Here is a 4468-nt window from a genome sequence, read left to right on the forward strand (position 1 = left end):
TGGTACAGTGTCCTGGGTTCAATCCCTAGTACTGAAAGGAAGGAAGGGAAAAAGAAAGGAAGGAAGGAAGGGAGGGAGGGAGGAAGGAAGGAGAGAGAGGAGGGAGGAAGAGAGGGAAAGAAAATGGCTTTGTAGATTTAGTATATTTCTTTTTAATTTCATTCTCTGGTTATAAGACCTTCCATCTGACGGTAAGGAAACGTTCATGTGATAATGCCAACTCATCAGATCCTTCATACCTTATGGAATCACATTGCAAACTTTTGCACTTTATTGCATGGTCTGGATTGATTGAATTTTGCATTCTTTTCATCTTTTCCTAGCTCGGCAGGGCTGTTAAGTCACTACTTTCTGAGCAGCCCCTGGTATAGTTTGCATCTGGGGCAGACCCCAAAGGCTCATGTGTTAAAGACTTGGTCCCCAATTCAGCAGTATTCAGAGGTGAGACTTTTGGGGGGTGATCGGATCATGAGAGCCCTGATGGCATCAGTGGATTAATCCATTGATGGGTTCATAACTGCATGGACTATTGGGAGGAGCTTGGTCACTGGGGATCACACCTTGGAAGGTGCCGTGGTTTAGATGTGGTGTCCCCCAAAGGCTCACACGTGAGACAATGCAGGAAAGGTTGGAGGAGATAGGACTAAGCCTTAACCTGATCAGTGAATCGATCCCTGGGGGGTTAACCAGTGGTGACTAGAGGCAGCTGGGGTGTGGCTGCAGGAAGTGGTCACTGGGGCGTGGCTATGGGGTGTGCATGTTGTATCTGGAGAGTGGAGTCTCTCTGCTCCCTGATCATCCTGTGAGCTGCTTCCTATCCGTCTCCCACCATGATGTTCAGCCTCACCTTGAGCCCCAAGGGATGGAGCCGACATTCTATGGACTAAAAACCCTGAGCCCTCACATAAATTTTCCTCCTCTACAATTGTTCTGGTCAGATCCTTTAGTCACAGCCGAGAAAAAGCTGATAAAACAGAAGGGAACAGCCTGCCCCTGGCCCTTCCTTATCCTTTTTTGCTCCCTGGCCACTGTGGGATGAGCAGCTTTTCTCCGCCATCACTTATGCCATGAGGGACGGCCTCACTAGAGGCCTCAGAGCCACCAGGCCGAGCCATCATGAACAGAAGCCTCTGAAACTCCGAGCCAAAATAAATCTTTCCTCCTGTAAGTATTTTTTCTCAGGCATTTTGTCACAGTGATAGAAAGCTGGCTAACACGGCCCCTCTGGTTTCTACACAGTTCTCCTGGTCTTGTTTGACCTCACAAGCACCACACTCTGTGCTAACGACCCCCACTATATGGTAATGACACGCCACATGACTGCTCCCAGTTTGGGGCCCTCCCTTGGCCTATTCCAATATCCCTACATGACCCAACCTTCAAGGGTCCCATCAAGTCTCATGCTCCTTGACTGCCCAGCCATGTGATGTCTCCCTCCCGCATGCATGTCACCAATACACTTCCTTTAATGTTACCATGTGCATCATATTACTGTTAGCTTCTCTTCCCTTTTCTCTCACCTAGATCATAAACTCCCAGTGGGCAAGCGCTACCAGCCTTACCAGCTCTTAATGTTACCAGCTCGGCCTTGGCTCCTTTTGCTCGGTTTGAGATAGAAATCACAAAGAAGCAAGCCACCCCAAAGAGGCTTTTGCACGAATATAAGAGAGACAGCACACGAGCAGCGTCCCCCGATGGCTCTTAAGGAGTCTAAGACTCACCTAGACAAAAAGGGCAGGTCCCTGCTGGCGCACAGTCAGCTGTCACGCACAATCCCGCGCTTTCTGCACACCTTGTCAAGTCTCTGCTTTTGGTACCAGGGTTTGCACCTGACGCGTAGATCTGCTCGTACACGATGGGCTCCTCAGTGCGCCCTTGGCAAGGCACCCACCACCACCTCCTGCAGAAGGCCCTCTGCGACCAGGGCACGCCCCTCTGCCCATGCGGGCTTCGGCCCACTTGGGAGAGGAGTCCACGGCTCCTGGTCATTGGTGAAAACATCTTTTGAAGATGGCTCAAGTCGTGGGAGAAAACCTCGGGGTGCTTAGGGCCCTGTCTAGTCTGCCTCACCAGGGCTTGTTCTACAGTTCACACTCCAGCTGCTCCTGGCAGGCTGCCTTTCCCATGGCCACGGTGCAGCAGACCTACTTAAATGATTGAGTGGTCCACTTTTATTAGCAGGTCCTTTCCTAAAGGGCACGTCTAAATTCTGCTCCTGCCCCACGTGCTGTGCAGAGACAGTGCAACTGAGCAACATGAATCCAGACTAACCACTTGAGGCTTGTGACATATCCTGGCAGAAGTCGGCATGCAACTCTAGTTTGGGGCTTGCTTGAAGCGGATTTGCTGACTTTGACCTGCTGGTAGATTTCAGAGGAGTCATTTCTAATACAGATTTTCCATCCTGAAATTACACAGCCTACACTGTTCAAATACGTCCGGTTGATAAATGTCCTCCCATGTGCTTATTTGAAAACAACGCCGAATAATTTTTGTGTGCCTGGTTTATAAACAAGGAACATATATGAAGAGAGTGGGAAGTGTGGCGGGGGAAAGACCACCAAAAAACAAAATCCTTCATCTAGGTTTAGTTATGTCAAAACGCTGTAGGAAAAGGGAGCTTATTTTATCAGAACTAAGTTGCAGGGTTTTTGTTTGTTTGTTTTGGGCACTGGGGATTGAACCCAGGAGCACTAAACACTGAGCCACATCCCCAGCCCTTTGTGTGTTTTATTTAGAGACAGGGTCTCGCTGAGTTGCTCAGAACCTGGCTAAATTGCCGAGGCTGACTTTGAACTCATGATCCTCCTGCCTCAGCCTCCCAAGCAGCTGGTGTTGTAGGCATGTGCCCAACCAAGTTTGCAGTTTCTTGATGCACGTGGAAGATATTTATCTACAGCTCCCTCTACCCACAAGAAGGGTATAGGAGAAAATGACCACACAACAAATGAACCAAGCATGCAACAAAACCCCCAGATCAGTGTCACGCGCCTGTAATCCCAGCAGTTTGGGAGGCTGAGGCAGGAGTTTGGTGAGTTCACAGCCAGCCTCAGCAACTTAGTGAGGCCCTAAGCAACTCAGTGAGATCCTGTCTCTAAGTAATATATTTTAAAAAGGGCTGGGGATGTGGCTCAGTGGTTAAGGGCTCCTGGGTTCAACCCCCAGTACCAAAAAAAAAAAAAAAAACCCCACACAGATCAGATCAGAGATACCTCTGATTTACTGCAAGAACCCCAGCAAGCTCTCAATTCAGCTCTTGTCTGGTGGTGTTAATTGAAAGCAGTTGCAGTTTCCCCACCCAGTGGTGAGTATGACTCATCAACTACCCCCCAGGCCAAGTGTTTTACAAAATACTCTGCATCACCATGGCAACAGCCCAGGACTGCCCTCAAATGGGTGTGGTCGACTGAGTACAACAGCTTGGGGGGGCGGGTGTGGGGGAGATTTGTGGACAAGTTGTAAATTTGAAACATTACTCACAGGAAGAGGCTCTCTGACACTGGAAGAGAGCTGTCACGTAACAGTGCAAGGAGAAAAAAGAGCGATCCCCAATAACCAGATTGATTCTTGTGAACAGCTACTATTCAGTGCGGGTCTCTGAGGTGACCCTAGTCACCGAGAGTACTGAGATGATGGTAAATGGAGATGACAGTTCCTGAGGTCTTCCCACAAGGCACACTCAGTTCTTATCATTCCTGTCTTACAGATGAAGAAACAGAGGGTCCCAGAGCTTCGGGTTATACACTTGGTGGGGAACAGACCCAGGACTCAAACACAGGCAGGGACCTCCCCGACCCCCTTCACTGCTTCATCTGACAACCTCAGGTTACAGAACAGGAAGATCCTCACAAGCAGTTGGGGCTTTTTGCTGGTTTTTGCCAACCACAGTTCAATTGTATCAAGGTTTTGGAGACTAGGGATAGCTTTGGGCTGGGGGTGTGGCTCAGGGGTAGAGCGCCTCTCTAGCCTGGGTGAGGCACCGGGTTCAATCCTCAGCACCACATAGAAATTTTTTTTTTAAATAAAGGTATTGTGTCCATCTACAAATGAAAATACTGAAAAAATAAAATAAAAAAATAAAAAAAGAGGATGGGTTTCTGGTTGGACAGCTGGCTGCTGAGTTGATGCAGAAGTCCGTGGCGGAGACCTGGCTACCGAGATGGGCGGCTGGCTCTCAGACGCGGTGCCCGCTCCCCGCTTACACCTGCAGCTGTCCCCGATTTCACAGCCACAGTGCTGCCACTTTGGTGGGCATCTCAACTGTCTCTCCCCTCACCAGGGAGGCTTCTGCAGGGGACAAGTTCTCGGATACTCCTGCAACCATCAGAGAAGCTGTCGGGCGGGGAACCACCGAGGGAGTGTTCCCCCCTTGGTTGCTTGAACTGCTAGAATCCAGGAGGGCTATCAACTCTGAGTCCAGAGCTGTTATTTGAGACTAGAGATTAAAAAAAAAAAAAAAAAAAAAAAA

Source organism: Marmota marmota, unplaced genomic scaffold (genome assembly GCF_001458135.2).
Source record: "Marmota marmota marmota unplaced genomic scaffold, marMar, whole genome shotgun sequence".
Lineage (NCBI taxonomy): Eukaryota > Metazoa > Chordata > Mammalia > Rodentia > Sciuridae > Marmota > Marmota marmota.